Below are 18353 nucleotides of genomic sequence, written 5' to 3'. Positions count from 1 at the left end.
TTCTCAAAGTAGCTCTCATAGGACAAAAATCTGTATTGTTATTTATTGTTATCGGTACTGGCCAATTTTACACATGGATTATTAGGAAGGTCGAAGCAGGAACCAACAGCTTACCTGTGCAACAATCAGTCTGAGGTTTTTGTCATTGGACTGCTACCTGTCGTGAAATGAGTAATAATGCTCAAACAGCTACTGTCACATTCTTAGCTTTGGACAAGGATTAGCAGCAGACAGCAAACAGGAAAAAGTCAGAGAGGGCAAATGAAGCAAGAGTAATGGGACAATGAGATATAAATGTATTCTGTTTTAAATCATATACTGTATGAAGGAAAAGTTTCTATTACCATATTTTAAAATGTTTTAAAAATATATATTTTGCATAACAAAAGGGTTAAAAAGTCTGACTATGAGCAAGACTTTTGTGTCCTCAGTGCAGGTTGTTCAGAATTCCAGAAACAGCCTGTTCAAACAAAGAGGAAAGCCAAGTCAAATACCTCTGAACTTCAGTCTGGTTCAGACAAGCTGTATGTCAGTACATCAGCACACACATCATACCTGCACATAGCAAAGGGTGCCTACATTTCTAGTCTGTATACTCTAAAATAATGTCAACATAACCTGGACCCTGGTTGAGGCTTGTATATCTGTGTGATATTTTGCTAAGAGTCAAGAGCTCAATTCCACCCTCTGTCATCTCTGTGTAGAGTTTGCATGTTCTCCCTGTGCATGCGTGGGTTTTCTCAGGGGACTCCGGCCTCCTCCCACATTCCAAAACCATGCTAGGTTAATTGGCAACTCCAAATTGTCCATAGGTATGAATGTGAGTGTGAATGGTTGTTTGTCTATATGTGCCCTGTGATTGGCTGGCGACCAGTCCAGGGTGTACCCCGCCTCTTGCCCGAAGACAGCTGGAATAGGCTCCAGAATACCCGCAACACTCGTGAGGATAAGCGGTATAGACATTACACATATCGGTATTGGTTGATATCGGAATAGAAAATTGATATCGGTATATCAGTTATCAGCAAAAAAAAACAATATCGGACATCCCAAGTTATAACCACAGGGATATTTTAAATAACCTTTCTGCAAAATTACATCATTTTGACACAGTGATCTGTTCTCGTCTGGATGCAACCATTTACTAATCCGGCACAGTGTGGCTGCACAAACAATATCCCATGTACGTTTCCAAGTTGACAGACACTAACTGCAAAATAAACTGCCCTATAGTAAACCCTATGAACTACACGGCAACGTCTTTTAGCATTAAATCACACTTTCAATGACATCTTTCTACACTTCATCTGAACAATTTCGTAATCTTTTTTGTGACTTCCAACGAGCAGGTTGAGAGTCCCTTGTGTTTCAATACAAGCTCCAAATAGCAGCTAATACTTTCCGTTGTGCTAAAATCTATCATTTGTCAGGCTCCAGCACACCAGTATGTGTCTGCCTCTATTTAGACATTGCTCACACATACAGAAATAGCGAGGAGAAAAGGGAAGGGAGGGAAAGAACTCGAGTGTAAAAGCAAAAATCACACAGATGGACAAATAAATCACATTACATGCGGGCTGAGGCATTGCAGGAAGTCGCTGCTTTGTGTTTACTTCAAATAGTCTGCATGCTGTTTATCCACTTGAGCTGTTTGTTCCTCACATTGTATTGCCGTTGTGCAAACAAAGACCAAAGACATATTCCCCACATGTATGAATATGAAAGCACTTTTAATTTGATCTAATACACTTTTGAGTGGGTTTTATAATCCTGCACTTTCTCGTGTAATCCTTTTGGACGGCCTGGAAAAAATAACCAAATTCAGAGAAATAATGCAAAGCCCTACTGTTCCTACTGCTTGAATCTGCAATATGAAGGTCAGAATACAACATGACTTGCAGGAATATCATTAAACACACAAACACACATATAGCTATGCACAGTAGGTGTCCAGAAATAGTGTCATGGAAAAATCTATAGCGGTGTCCGGTTATAGCCGCACTGCTGCAATGTTGTCACAACTGGGGTATCAAAGTCTCTCAGTGTGACCACGTGTCATTCAACGGCCAAGCTGCAAGCACAGCCACCACATTAGGCTTAAAGCATGGGTGTAAGGTGAAAGGTCAAGTGGGGAGAGGCTTTCTGGGATGGTGTATGGTTGTTGATCCAAGCTAATCCAGCAGTGATCAAAGGTCACACAGACCAGAGAAATACTCTCTACACCAAGTACAGTGCTTGTGGAGTGATTACTCCACAATATCCAACATGCATTTTTACTATTTAGCAGCATATTATGTTCCAGTTGTATTATTGATGAAATGCATCAAAAGGAAATGAAATAAAACCATCATGACAATAATGGGGCATAACACCATAGAGGAAGTCAGTATTTTAGCAGAACATGACCCCTGCTGAAAATGCATTAGCATTAAGTAGCTCCAGGTTCATAAACAAGAATGATACTGATGATATCGATTAATTATTAACGCTGAATTGAGGGTGATGTAATCATGTGAGAGGCAGGGACAAAACAGGATGCAGGATTCTATGATCATTCTATCATTATGATATGTGTTACCGTTATTTACTGAGTGAATCTGTGCGAGTTAATCACCAGTTTATTTTTAGAGGGTCCCTGAAGTAAGAGGTGACTATAAATGGGACCAAACGGCTGAAAGTGGCAAACGGAACTGCGTAGCACATAGTGAGTCAGTTCCAGATTTCCATGTGGGATCAAAACCACAGAGACAAACACTGACTAAGATCATGGTAGATCTCACTTACAACTTGCCATACTGCACCCAGACTTGCTATATCGGAGTCTTTCATTTGTGTGTGTGTGTGTGTGTGTATTGGCGAGAGACACAGGGTGTCAGTCAGCTTGCATCAGCCTCTCGAAACTGCAAAGAATGTGCAATCTTTCACCCAGACAACATTGTGTGAATGAATATATATGTGAAGGGCCTTAGGTTGACGTATGTGGTCCTGGGTGAAACTGGTCTGACCCTGATTGGCAGCAATGGCACCCATGGGCATTTCTCTCACTCTAGATTAGGGTTAAAGCCTTCAGCTCTTACCAGGCCAGACACACATACGTATGTCAATATGCTTTTGCCAGAAGTGTTTGCACATGCTGGTTCAGGAGTTCATGCTTCTCTCGATGAGTCATTGTGTTTGTATGTGTCTGTTAATGAGATGATTTTTCGGGATTTTTTGGGGGGGGTGGTTGAGCATAGTAGCAAGCATTCGCTACAATACCAGAAATGTCTTAAGGCTAGTGACCTAATTCAGATATTTTTTCCTCCCCTGTGGGCCCTGTAAGGATATATATCACAACAGCATGGATTCAGATCCGAATCAGGCCTCAATCATGTGTGGATAAAAATAAACTATGAACTGAGTGTAAGCAGACAACAACATGCCCAGCGTATGAAACCTAGATCAAATACTCTGTCTATTTCTTGTATATATATATATATATATATATATATATATATATATATATATATATATATATACTTAAATAATAAATAAACAAATAATAATAATTACAAAAATACAATAATAATCATTAGAATACCAAAAAGATGCGCTGTGGTGACTCCGTAACCAGGAAAAAGCCAAAAGAAACAAACAAAGGAATAAATTCACCAATTTTTTTTTCAGAAATCCACCAATGAACAACCTCACACTAAATTAAACATACCAAATACAACCCAAAAGTGCATGCAATTCTACACAAGTTCACAAGCCTTACTTACTGAACCGTTTAAAGTGAATGTGAACGTTACACTGTCAACAGCCTTAACTTTTTTTGTATTAATTGTCCCATCACATGATGTCAGATCAAAGACTTTGCACATAATGGGAACTCAACCTAGTGGCAGCTGAAAGTGTGATGCCAACTGGGACTGACTCTACACTGGGGCAAATGGGGCAATGCCCCCCAAATAAATGGCTCTAATAAAGGTGCCGATACAGGAATTCATTTACGCCAGTGTAAGTCAAAACTATCAATCTTTCACCCCCAGATGTCATCAACATCTGTTGTTTGTCTCCTAGTAACCATGAACTAGCATGCCCTCGAGGTCTGCCCTTTTTTCAGACAACTGTATATATTTTTCTACTTTTTGTGTAAAGTTCAGAAGAGGCTTAAAGAAGTGGCTCAGGTGTCCAATCTCTGGCCCCAGAAACCTTGCTCTCTTTCACCACATTCTGTCAACAGTGAGGTTGTGTAATATGTTTCTCTATCACCACAAGCCCCCCCCCCCCCCCCCTGAACTCCCTCCTCCCCCTCTGGACCCGATCCAGCAGTCACACTTGCCCTGTGGTTCTCCTGATCCTCTTATCTCCACGCACCCTCTTGGTCCTGTCTTGCCCAGCCCTGCCCTGCCCTCTCCTGTCTTCACTGGCAACACCTTCTTATCCATGTCGCTTAGCACACCCATGAGCTGTAATGCACACATGGAGTGGTCTCGAGGCCTATAAAAGTATTGTCATTCATTGAAATACATAACAGTTTGAGAGAAAAAAATCAGCAAACTAGCAGCTGACACATCCCTCCTCCTCCATCTCCCACAATGCTTTGCTCCATGCAATTTGATCTAAACCAAAACTCTCTTTTGCTTATGAATTCTCGCTCTCTCCCTCCCATCTCTTCTAATCCCTACTGCTTATTCTGTGCTCATTGACAGCCTGTTTAAAAACTACGCAGGCGAGAGGCAGCCAGTAAGAGGGAGGTCCCATCGCCCAAGCACAATAGCGCTCTCTCCATTCACCCACCACTTCATTTTCTCTCTCTGCAAAACTTTCTCAAGAGGACAAACATCATGTGGTGCTGGGAAGAGGAGCTCATGTTGCACAGTATCTTTGTTATATTACTCTCTTTTTAATCATGCAATGGCCATGCTTTTGAATGGCTCTTTTTGTCCACATACTTTATATTTATGCAGATGGAAACCAAACATCCAACATCAGCCTCCTGTACAGTAGCAGACAGTGGTAGTACCTCACCCCAAAGGTAGAATGATTAAAGGTCCACTGCTGATAGAACAAAACAGAATGGATGCACTGATGTCAACTTGATCCAAACAGAGGACCACCACCACTGTATCAACATTTATGAGTCCTAATTCATGGGTCCTTGCTTCACAACAAGGTTTACTTTGTGTACACAAGCTTGCAGATACTTTCACACAGAAATCAGACACTTTGTTTGCAAAAGCCATCATTTCCTGAAATCACTCTTTTCTCACTTTTCAATAAAATAAACAGATAGAACATTTGATGCACCGACTACAGAGTGAAGCAGCACAACTAAACACCATAATGAGTTAAATGTGCCTATCTTGACAAAGTTAATAATTATGTGGTCAGTCTACTAGGTTACATTGCACTTTGCAGGGCTCTTACGAGGTAAACTTGACGATTATCTGTTGGGGGAAAGCGGTTATTGTTTGTGGACCCCCAAGCTTGACATACTGTAAGAAACTCTAAATTTAAACATTGTTGCAGGCCATTGATATTGATGTTTTTTGCATCCAATGTGATTTTGAATACCCTGTGATTGATCTGTAAAGTGTGTAGTTTTGATGAGATAGACTCTAACTGAGAGAACATATATGGATTGATGGCACTTGCAATGCTTTTCAACAGTAAGTATTTTTAATTTTTTTTTTATTTCTCCAAGGGATATCAGGGTGTAGTAAGTGCATCAGCATGTACACAAATATTATAATATTATTTAATATTATAATATTACTGTTTTTACATTTCTGAAAGTACAGTCTTCACTAGTGTATTCCAGAGAATACATTTTTAGTATATTCCAAAGCTATAAGGGTACCACCCCATTGGTAAGCCAATATATCCCTACACTGATAAGCTATGCCGTTATTAGTTATTAGCACATAAGCGTATATCAAAGCACACAGGGTACTACAAATTAAAACCAGAAATCATATACACTATATACAGTTCTCTACATGTTGATGGGTGGGTTTATTGCACGGTTATTGCACAGACTTTTTGGCGCAGTTTTTATTATAGATTCTAACAACTGCAGGTAAGAAAGACCAGCAATATCTGTCCTTCACACACTTTGGATGTATCATTCTGTCACTAATGGAGGTCATTGGTGCAGTCAGTGTGCGTTGCAGGGGGTGGGAGACTTTGTTCATCATGGAGGACAGCTTGGCTGTCATCCTCCTCGGACCCACCTCCTCCACCTGTTCGAGAGGACGTCCCAGGACAGAGCTGGCCTTCTTAATCAGCTTGCCCAGCCTCTTCCTGTCAGCTGCTGTGATGCTGCTCCCCCAGCAGACCACTCCATAGAAGATGGCAGAGGCCATCACTGAGTGATAAAACATCTTCAGGAGTGCCCCCTGCACTCCAAAAGACCGCAGCCGAGCAAATACAGTCTGCTCTGACCTTTTTTGTGAACATTTCTGCTTTTCAGGGGACCCCCAGTGGTGGAGTTCTCTTTTTTTTTGTATTTTGATAACAAATCAACCCAGACTAATTCACACAACAGTCAGTTTGCTCAGCAGAAAGAGATGCAGAATAGTTGCAGACCAGACCATTAAAGAGGTGGTTAAAGAGTTTATGCATGTAAACATGTGAAGAAAAACCTCTTGTGACCTTCACTCATCAGTTTGGATTATACGCCTTAGGGGTATACACACAAGACATTTCGTCAGCTGTTTAAAGTGACACACCCACTAAAGTTTTATGCAATGTGTTTTCTTGTTCACAATAAAGCAGCAACAACAACAAAATATACAATTGCAGCATGCATGCAAAGAACTGATATCTTTTAAAGATCAAGTTCAGGGTTGTGGATAAGACCAAAACTTTTTTTTTAGTAACCCAAACCATCTGAACCGTTACGCAACCTCCGCCCGCCCTCTGCAAAGTTTTGCTGCGTGCACAATCCCAGTAACATTGTTTTACACTGTTTCCTACCTTTAAAATACTTCTGGAATTAGTTCGCTTCTCGACGTCCACTTCACAGTTCACTTTACACCTCTCGGTTCTGCCTCTCCTGCAAAAAGTCACATATTCACTGATGATGAAGATGATGATGCAAATCAGAATCCTTTTAAGTTTGTTCCGCTTCGGATAACGCCGAGAACCGCCAATGGGAATGTAATTTGACGGCACACATGCTCTTGTTTGTTTCAAGAACACTCCCAATACACGCACGCAGGCGCGCACAGTCCGCGTCTGCCGAACCCTATTGTGGACGCGTGGATCTCCGCTGTCTGGGCTGGCGTGTGGTCCTGATGAGAGTTTTTTTTTTCCCCCATGTCCCTGCTTGTTTCTAACACCCAATGTGAAAGTGTATCCACGCCGACACTTTTTAGTTTTTTGTTTTGTTAGCGGCTCGTCAAGCTTAAAAAAATAACGTCTCGTGGGCGAAAAAGTAGATTTCTGATGTTGCTGTCTTTTCCTTCAACTATGTGTGCGTGTGCGCTCTCCTCACCGTGTAGTGTCCCTGCAGAAGTTAAAAGTCCTCTGTCTCTCCTGTCCTGTTCTCTCCGAGGTGGTTGCGCCCACTTATGTTGATGTTCCACCCTAGTCTGGGCCAGCCTTTAGCAGTAGCAGCAGCAGCAGCAGCTTTCGACGTCAGCCTCATCTCCAGCGTGGTTTTAGAGCCACACCCATCCATTCATAAAGTGCAGTGTGCCAGCATGTGCGTGTACATGCAGATGAAATGCATTATACGGGCCTGCAAGAGATGTACAATATAGATAAATTCTATTGTGATAATGTACTCCTCATGTATGTTAATACCAGCTGGAAAGTTGCAAGAATTCACATGTTACAATTTGGAGAATGAAGGTTGTCACTGGTGCCAAGTGCAGTCCAATAACCATCAGACAACAACTGCAAGAGAAGGGTTTTAAAAGGTTTTAAATTATGCTTTTTCCACTTTTCTGACCTATAAATGTATTTAGAATGTTGTATTCTCATGTTAAATGATGCCAAAGTTTCAGATAATGAGGTTTGTGCATTTGAAAGTGAGCCTTGAAAGAAGTTTGGGATGGTTCAAAATGCTTGGTTTTGATGGTGAGACATGTAGATAATTATTAATATCATGTAGATAATAAGATAATCACAGTTTTAGAAACAGCTCTCGGTGTGATCCAGTGTAAGACAACCTGTGGAGGTGCACCCTACACAACAAAGGGGCTGTAAGCAGTGGGTTCCTGCCAGCTGCTGACGTAACATAAACACATGAAATAGTTATGTTTGTTGTCAGGTAATGATAGCAATTTGGCAAAGTTTAGCTACTAACCTTAGCTATACCTGAATGTATAGTCTAACTTAAAGGGGACCGACTGTGCTCATTTTTTGACCTTTTGTATTGAGTTGTGGACTCCTATAGAGCAGCTACACACAATAACCCGCACAGAAAGCTTTTTCAATTTTGCAGAATCTGCACCTATTGCAGCTGTATTTTCTTTGATTTATGCTTCCTGCCAAAACAGGCTGTTTTAATTTATTCCATCCATGGCCCGCCTCCGGGCGTGCCCACTCCTCTGGGATTGATCACACGCCCAAAGTGCTTCCTAACTATGACTACAATTATTTCGACCAATTTCCAATCTTAAGTAACAAGTACTTAATTCTGAGATAGGCTTCTTAAAATAAAATAAATAATTTGTGACTGTCCAAAACCTCTTTTACTTGTTCAAGGGTTTTGGCCAGAGGCAAAGCTTGCATTAGGAAAACACAGGCAACTGCCTAGGGCTCCAAGATTTCACGAAACAAGCGAAGCAAGCAAACACCAAGTTACCCCAGTAGAATGGAGAAGAGGCGAAGGCGGGTGGAGTACATATTTTTAAAAAACAAAACTGCCAAAGATGTCAACATTGTCACAGTCACAACAAGCGTAGACACGAGTACAGCAGCGCTGCGATTGTCAGTATCAACTGAGGAGAACGGAGTGGAGTATTAAAGCCATAAATTGTGTTAAATGATGCGTAATGTTATTATCAATTACAATAAAAGCATTATTGTAACTGTAACTGATTTCAAAAGCAGGAACAAATTGGCGTAAATTACATACTTATATTTTGTAAAAATGTAAAAAGACCCAAACTACCATAGGTTTGCCTTGTGCCCCTATATGACAAAATGTGCCCCTGGTTTGGCAAGTCCCATTGTTCCAGTATTTTACATATTACTTAATATAAGCACGTTAGTCTAACATTGTGCAGAAAAGCATGATGTGTTCACATCATGAACACACAGTAGTAAAAAATTTATACATATTTAGCCATCATTTCAATGTAGAAACAGGAAACAGGGTTCAAGTTTGATTCATTTTGGTATGAACCTTTGTTCTTTGTATTGTTTATTTTCATTTTTCAAGTCTACATTAGGAGATTTTTTGTTGTTATGTTGGACTTGTTATACTGTAAATTATAAGAGTCAAAGAAGGAAGAGAGTCAATAAATGCTCTCTTTACACTCGTGTACAACTGACATTAGAGAAGGTGTATTTAAGTTGCTAGTTATTCATATACAGTATTTTTTTTTAAATGTTCATGATACGTAGTTTTTCAAAGCTTTTTGAATTCCTGCCTGCTGTTTCCCGTATTCCACCTGCCTTTACCTCCATTATGTGACTTCTTTCTACAAATAAGTAGTTGTTATTCCCTATACGTATAATTGCTGTAAAAATAGGTGTAATGATAATGCATCACCTGGAAACGAGCACCTTTTATCAATTTAGCAAACGTAACAAATGTCAAGCATCTCCAAGTCTCCTGTTCAATCGAGCACCTAGAATAGTCCTTTGAAGGGGGCAGAGCGACCTGCCCGGGCTTGCATCTAACTTGGTTAGGCAATAATCATATGAGGCATGTGGGTCATAGAACACTTCTGGACATTACAGCGGAAAGAGGAACTTGATTTTATTAGACTTCTATAGTGATGGTGACAGCATCAGGAGTAAGTGTTTTTTTTCTTCTCAGTATAATTGTAATAGATTGGGGAATTGAATATCTCCAAATATGGCATTGTTCAATTAATGCATTATACTGAAGTTCACACATGTACTGTAGGTGCGATGCACCTTTATCGCAAAGTGTCCCACACAGCACTTTTGCATGACCATACAACTATTGATGGAGCTACCAGGACACAATAGGGCCATAATGGTTGATGTCCACATTTACACATAAAGCAGATTCTCGATCAGTCCCTCTTCTAAGGGGGACAAACTGCTGATCCCATGGGTATAAAAAAGCCTGTATCAGCTGAATGACAACAAACAAACACAGTTGGCCATTGCACTGCACCTTTAACATAGACACAATACAATATTGACACGCACAAAAGGGGTGATTGGGGTTCAGTTTGGATCAGTCTCACTTACACACGTGAGGAGCCAAAGCGGTCTTTGACACCAACTATTGAGCCATCACAATGATGTACAAGTTCGGGAGCTGAGCGACCACAATGAGCCTCTATTTGCCTCAGAGCCGCTGTTATTCTTTCTGATGATCACCAGAACAAAGCAGGTCACAAAAGTTCCAGTTGAGCCTGAACAATTGCTCACAAAGCAGCCAGTGACTTGATGTCTGCAGCCAACTGTACAACATCATGGTCAGTGTGTCACGGCGTACTGGCAACACACACAATGAAATCTGGGTTGACTGATTATCCTCTGTGTCTTGAGAACTGTAACGCAAACATTTACATGTAAAAGACAACGGTTAAGAACTTTGGTTGTGACCAAAAGGACAAGATAGCAGGTACAAGCGGCCGAAACTGGTTTTTCAGTAGGGTGGTTGGGTTCTTACTTCGAGATAAAGTGAGAAGCACCGCTATTTGGGAGAAACTCAGAGTAGAACCATTGCTCCTGCGCTTTGAGAGGAGTCTAATGAGGTGGCTCGGGCATCTGGTGTGGCTGTCTCCTGGAAAACCTCCCTTGGGATGTGTTTGGGGGACATCTGACTGGTAGGGGAAGACCCAGGACACTTTAGAACAACTATGTCTCTCCGCTTGCCTGGGAATGCCTTGGGATTGGCCAAAATAAGTTAGATGAAGTAGCCAGGGAGAGGGAAGTATGAGCTTCCGCAACCCGACCTCAGATAAGCGTAAGAAGATGGCTACATAGACAAATCTATAGAAAACTAGAATGGCACTGGTCAACAAAAAGGATCATTATTTTTGAAGTAGCAGCAAATTGAGCACCTGCTGCATACTCTGTCTTTAATACTAATTTCATCTCACTTGTAACCATACTCATCAAGATTTTTCACCCTTTTCCCCCTGCAAGAAGTGACTTAAAAATGAATTTCCTTGGCCATGTACCTGAAACACACAAAATAGAATATTGTATTTTCTGCACCATAAAGTACACCGGGTTAAAAGGTGCAGTCTCAATTACAGGGTCTATTTCTGTACTTAACCCATTCATAAGGAGCCCCACGCTGCCTCCTTGTTCGCAGTCTTTCATCCATCGTTCTCCTCTCCATCGCACCTGCAACTTCACTTTGAACGCCCTGTTTTCACCAATGTCCAGCAGTTGGAGTTTTTTTGTTAATCCTCCTGGAATGATGGCAAGTTCAGAATTCATTTGATTCACTTGGTTTTTCACAGTAGCAGAGAGATAGGTGCAATGTTGTTTTGCAGTCCCGTTAAGCGTACATACTGTACATATTCTGTCTTGTTCTCTGATTGGTTTATCGCTGCCAGTGTACATATTACGTCCCTGTGTCAGTGGGTAATGGTCCCACTTTGTTGTGCAAAGTAGCACATTTTCATATATTTTGGAACCTTATAATCTATAAGGTGCATTACACATCGTTCTTGCTCCAAATGGGTTTACCAAGATTTCTTGGATATTCCCTTTTTCAGTTCTCTTGCAAATATTGTACATGTAAGTACTTATGCATACATGTAAAAAAAATAATGGATACTGTATTTTTTCTGACTAAATTGTCATAACTTGTTTAGTTATTGGGCTCTACAAAAGATGTCTGATTTTTCTCAAAAGTGCTTACTTAATAAGATATTCTTGGAATGTGCTTGGTTACAGTGATGCATGGGTCAGAAAAAAAACAGAACTGGCTGCTAAGCATGAGTGACGTAAATCTCGATTCTTGAAGTATGCACACATATGAACATAGCATGTGCCAGGGCCTCAAAGAAGTGTGGAGTTGTGTAATTGATGTAATTGATATCTGTGGTGCCAGGTGCCATGATGGCGGCATGGACACAGATCAAAACAAGGATGACATAACCCACGGCATGACTTTCTGTGCGAGCGCCTGCCCGTGCATATTCATCAGGTAACTCTTCGTGTTACCGCTCAGTTTGTGGGTCCAGCCTCTTTGGCCCGCTAACGCGCCGCCTGTGTCCCTGTTTGGCAACACTGAGATGCTATGAATAGACATGGCGTACGCTCAATGCTGTCAGCTGGGCATCGGCACGTGTGTCTCATGTCAGCACGACCACAGCACAGTACTCCTGACTGGTGTCGCTGCACTGGCAGCACATTGGGGTTGCCATGGAAACAAGGATGAGCTACCCTTGCCCTGACACTCGTTGGTTGTATGCAGACAAACTCTGTTTTTCCTTCATGTGGTTTTCTTTCCCTTCCCTTTTTACATCTGATATCAATCCAATGGGGTTATTAAAACCTATATCACTGCCTGTCTGCACTGTTGGGGTGTCTGTGAGGTTAATAGTAAGGTGTGTGGGTCACTGCGTAATTCACAAAAGCCCTCATGGCTTTTCAGGACAAAACGAGCAGATTGCAGTGTTTGTACTTCTGCTCCATTTACCACTTTGTGTTTGATCACATAGAATTTACTCTGCACTGATGGGCAGGCAGGAAGCCAGATGGCAGACCAGGTAGCAAGTTAACAAAATCCATCCATCCATTTTCAATGCCGCTTATCTTCGCTAGGGTCATGGGTATGCTGGAGCCTATCCCAGCTGCCTTTGGACACCCTGGACTGGTTGGCAGCCAATTGCAGGGCACATATAAATAAACTCACATTCATACCTATTGACAATTTGGAGTTACCAATTAACCTAATATGTTTTTGGAATGTGGAAGGAAACCAGATATCCAGACTGTGGGACCTACGTACACTACTGCTCAAAAGTTTGGGATCACTTGGAAATGTTTTTGGCCAGTCTGAAATATGGCTTTTCTTGGCAGTCCTGCCATGAAGTCTGAAGTCCTGAAGTCGCTTCACTGTTGATACTGACACTGGTGTTTGATGGGTACTATTTAGTGCCGCTGCCAGGTGATGACTTGTGAGGCATTTTTGTCGTAAACTACACACTCTCAGATATTTGTCTTCTTGCACAGTTGTGCATCGGGCCTCCCAGTCCTTTTTCTGTCCTTGTTAGACCCCATTTGTGCTGCTCTCTGAAGGAAGTAGTTAACAGCATGATAAGAGATTTTAGTTTTAGTTTAGATTTTTAAATGGGTTTTCTAATATCTTATAAAATGATTAATTTGGATTAACAACCATACCAGGAGATTGATGCAGAGGACTGACAGTTGTTGATAGTAGGCCTCTATGCAAAAATGTAGATCGTTCTTTGAAAATCATCTGATTAATTTTAATTGTTTGTAAAATGGATAAAAATTGTTTGTGTAATGTAATGTGTTTTTCTTTGGAAAACAGAAATTGACAAGTGATCCCACACACAAGTGAACCACTCGGCTACTGTGCAGCACAAGATAACAAAATGGAACCAAAATGAGGCTGACGGTAGTCATCAGCAGAATCCTTGGCCTGTTTTCATTGCCCTAAACTCTTCCACTTTGTGGAAAGGTAGCTTACATGGATGTGTGTGTGTGTGTGTTTATTGCAGGAGTATATGTGATACATGTGTATTTGTGTGAGAGTGACAGAACAGCTGGGGAATATGCTGAGCAAATAGGGTCAGCAGGGCCCCACTACAACTATATTTGACGCTGCTTTTATTTCTTAGTGTGTTGCACATTGTTATTGCTGCCTTAAACCAGCTGACAAATGACACAAATTGCTAACATAAAATATATGCTTACAGCGTTTTCTCACAATATTTTGGTAGGATTTCCTAGAAAAATAATTATATTGCATTGCAACTAGCAGATTTTTGGAAAAATTACTATTTTTTCATTAATATGACCCATCCCGGCTGCATGCTAACCGAGTGGTTAGCGCGCAGGCCACACAGCTAGGAGACCGGGGTTTGATTCCCCGCTCTGACATCTCTGTGTGGAGTTTGCATGTTCTCCCTGTGCGTGGGTTTTCTCCTGGTAGTCCGGTTTCCTGCATGTTAGGTTAATTGGCGACTCCCCTATTCACCTCATCAGATCAGCAAATTTTGTGGGATAAATGTTTCCATACTGTCCCGGAGATGGAGATATAAAGTCAAAAACCCACAAGATGCTCGACCGTGGAAAAGCGTGCCAAGGTGGCAGTAAGTCAATTCACATTTCTCCTACTAATATGCTTCATGGTAGCCAGCCAAGTGGTCATGGTGGCTAATGCAGTGTGGATTCCGAACTGACGCTCCAGCTGGGTGGCTAATGTGCTATCATTGCCAGTAAAGCATCATCCACCTCACAACACAATATTAGTGAATGTCATCATTGTTGTGAATATGTCACTTTTTTTGTTTTAGTTCATGGCAGTTCTTTTTGCACCTGGTCTCTGGTGTTAACCTTTTAATTTCCAGCTGCCAAAAAACATCCTTGTGGCCATTTTTTGTGTGCGTTATATCATAGTTATTTGTCAGACTATTTCGCTTTCTTGACTTTGCTGTGACTGGGCTGCATAGTGTGGCAGTGACTTCACAACCAACATGGCGTCGGTTCAGGAAACCCGCATAAACAGCGTGATTGTAACTGGGTTCCACATTACACACAGGTCTTATGTCAGGTCAGCTAATAATACAGGAGTTATATAATATGGGCACTGTGTATGTGTGTAAGGGATTTATTCAATTAGACTTAAGAATTAAATTAAAACTCGTCAATGTAGCTCATAAAAAGAGTTGGAGGAGGATAAGAGCAGAGAACTGGCTTCTCAACTTCCCTTTTCAATCTTTCCAAATGATTACAAGGATTTATCTTTTAAAAAACAGAACAGTGGTGACAGGTTTGGAAATATTAATATTTTCCCCCATGCTTCAGTTTCCATTTTTCATAATTTTTCAGACATGGAAAATTATCAAATAAGATTCCATACTTTTCCATACTTTTCTTATTGCCTTATTGTCGGAACCTTGCATACCATACCATACCACACCATACCATTCTATCAACAACAGAATAAATGGTATTGTACATCCATTACAAGACTAGAAACACAATAATCCCCACATGCTGATATGGTCTTCACTTATGAGAATCTCACACACACAAACACAGAAAAAACACACAGACAGTTAAATCTGACTTGATTTGAAGTACTATCTGAAAGATGAATCTATCATCAATTGAGTGGTGTCATCCACATGCACATCTGGACACACACTTACACAAAGGCCTAAACACACATTGTACACTTTCCAGCATCAGCATATTGACATCAAACAGCGCCCACTGCTAGGCAACAATTCCATCCCAGATGGCAGGATCTGATCATGTTTATTTTACTCTAATTTAATGCACTTAAGTTTTATTTTCTATCCATGTCGCCAAGATGACGGAATAAAATATATTTGTGTGTGTTTGGGATGGGCAGTGCTGAACCATAAACCAGTGCTATATCACGAATGAAAAGCATCCATCTATTTTCCTGTTCAGAGTCACAGGGAGTTGGAGCATATTTTAGGTAATAGCTGATTTAGCTGATTTTAGGTAATGGTGGACCTCACCCTGAACTTGTTGCAAGTCAATCACGGGGCACATATTGTATAAAGACAAGCAATCATCCACACCAAGGAGTGTGGCCTGAACCCACACTGCTTCCAACATAAATCAGAGAAGTCAACCACTACCATCAGTGACTTATGAATGAAAACAAATGAAAAAAAAGAATGAAAAATTAATGTTGCATTCAATTTGCTTGGACCAATTGGCAGCATAAATTACATATGTAGTTAAAATATGGGTTTTTCAGCACCAATACCAATTATGAGTAGTTAAAGAGGCCAATAACCATTATATGGAGCCGATATTCATTTGCAGTAAAAAAAAAAAATTGAAAAATGTATGTAAAAGTGTTGAATAATACAAACACTTAACTTGGTTTAACTGCCTAAAGCATGTTTACTTAACCAAACAAATAAACTCTGAGGAATCTCGTAGAAGTTGAATAAAAATTTAAAGGGTACCTATTATGCTTATTTTATGCACTTTGTATTGAGTAGTGGACTCCTATAGAGCACACAATAACCCACACTGAAAGCTTTGTAGATCTTCCAGAAGCTGCACCTTTTCCAGCTGCATTTCCTTGGATTTCCGAAGAGGTCTGTTTTAATTTATTCCACCCACGGCTGTGATTGGTCACACTCCCAAGTGGTCCAAAGTACTTCTGGACTACTGCCAAATCCCATTTTCGAATTTTGTCAGTACAGGAGTTGATGATAAATGAGTGATGCAACGGCACTGCATCCACCTCGCCTGCCTGAGGAGGAGCACTCACTGTTGAACACGCTTTGTCAGAGGCACCGCTGGTAATAGCTCGATAATGCTACGCAGACAACCATTTACTTACACAAAACAAACACAGTGCTAACACGGTGAAATCTTCCACAAAGGGGTGTAGCACAGCGGGGAGGAGGGCAAGCATACACTGGCATGCCTGCATAAGGTAGTCCGGCTGCCTGTGACTTTACACTATTTGAAACACTCTCTAAAACTGAGCGTAGAGAGCTATTCCAAACTTCTTTTAGAGCTCACTTCCAAATGCGCAAACCTCATTTTCTGAAACACGTGAATGCAACACTCGAACAACAATTATATGTCAGAAAAGTGGAAAAAGCATTATTGTCTCCTTTAAATAAATAGCTTCCTGAAATGTTTCCACTGTAAATAAAGTCATATATATAACTTATCTTTTTTTTTTAGTTCAAACACAATAAAAAGTACGGGGAATTATCAGGTTTTGCAGCAACTCTTGTAAAGTTCAATAAAAATGTAGATAATAGAAAATAGAAAAATTTATTAATTATTTTGCTGCTCACTCTAACGTTAGTAGTAGTTGTGAGATGCAATGGGATGTGGCATTTTTTAAATTGCATTGTGTTTTTTGCATTTACCTTGACATGTGTGTTTGCTCTGAGGGTGTTCTCCACACGAGAAAACTTCCCTCTTCACTCTGGCTGTGCCACTAACGCTTGCTGTGGCTTGCTTAACCAATCAAATGGCGCCGTGAATGGAGCAATGCTGAAGACAGAAGTCGCAATCTGCAGGAGGGAGAGACAGAGAGAGAGAGCGGTGCAGCTGCATCCGAGCCAAAATAACCCAGTTTTAAATAGATTTCTTGATATCAGCCAGTTAGATTTAAATAAAGGCCGATACCAATATATGTCAAAATTCCAAATATCGGGCCGGCCGATAACCAACCATCGGCCTGCAGAGCCTCATAACTAATAACATAATAAGCTGTATTGTGCACCCAAGCATTTAACTCTTAGCTTCCTTCCTGTTGTGCCATGTCTTCACAAAATTCCTAAGCATGTTGTGTCATTTTTTAAATTTTATTTATTTTACATCTCTGGTACTTAAATTGCCTTTGTGCTTACAAGAAATCCTCTTCTGCATAACTCGTTTTTAGTGACATGTTGCACATATTGTTGGGATATTAAATCTTATATTGATTATTGTACTAACATCCCAAATATTCAGATGGTCAGAATCTAGTTCATATGCAGGCCACACACAGTATCCTTCTTATTACAAGAAGTAGATCAGTAGTTTTAGACAATGCCCACTTTTGAGAATGGATGCATTCATTAATGCATTGGCCTATTCACAGTTTAGTGATTAATATAGAACAGCGCTGACATTTGGGTCACATTGTATTCTGTTATTTATCATCCATTTTTAAAATATGTATTCCTGGGGTGGAAAATAAGTCATTAAGTCGCACTTAATAAAGCAAGCCATCTATTGATAATGTTGATAGACCAATAATGGCGTTATCATACGTTTGATTGCCTCATGGTGTTTCTGGCAGACGTCCCCATTTTAGTCCAATGAGAATAGCACATACATTTATTCAGCATGTATTAAAAAGTTTCTTTACTGTTTGTTTTTTTTTCTATCAGAGAGATGGCCCATCTATGTCAGCAGACTGGAGGGGCTTTAGGCTCTTCATCCCCTGTGGTGAGACTCTATCCCAGCAGGCTTAGCCACACAGGCCCAGCTGCTGCCACAAG

At 40.7% G+C, this 18353-nt stretch overlaps 1 protein-coding gene across 5 annotated transcripts in view; it reads right to left on the bottom strand.

Annotated features, from left to right (window-relative positions):
- The window catches only part of rhobtb4 (Rho related BTB domain containing 4), a 56923-nt gene extending 39547 nt beyond the window's left edge, over window positions 1–17376 (bottom strand). The window contains exons 1-3 of one of the 5 annotated variants that reach the window (XM_058070384.2): window positions 17232–17376; window positions 7484–7729; window positions 6964–7042 (exon numbers count right to left, since the gene is read on the bottom strand). The gene's annotated coding sequence lies outside the window, so the exon portion shown is untranslated. Of the gene's footprint in view, window positions 1–6963; window positions 7369–7483; window positions 7730–17231 lie in introns of those variants that run through there. The other 4 variants (XM_058070385.2, XM_058070382.2, XM_058070380.2 and 1 more) reach the window with 4 other exon arrangements.
- Window positions 17377–18353: the final 977 nt, after the last annotated feature.

The sequence above is a fragment of the Doryrhamphus excisus genome, linkage group LG3, assembly GCF_037039965.1.
Source record: "Doryrhamphus excisus strain RoL-2023G ecotype Guam linkage group LG3, RoL_Dexc_Guam_v1.1, whole genome shotgun sequence".
NCBI lineage: Eukaryota > Metazoa > Chordata > Actinopteri > Syngnathiformes > Syngnathidae > Doryrhamphus > Doryrhamphus excisus.
Note: the sequence above shows the minus strand (reverse complement) of the source record. Positions and strands in the feature narration are given on the sequence as shown.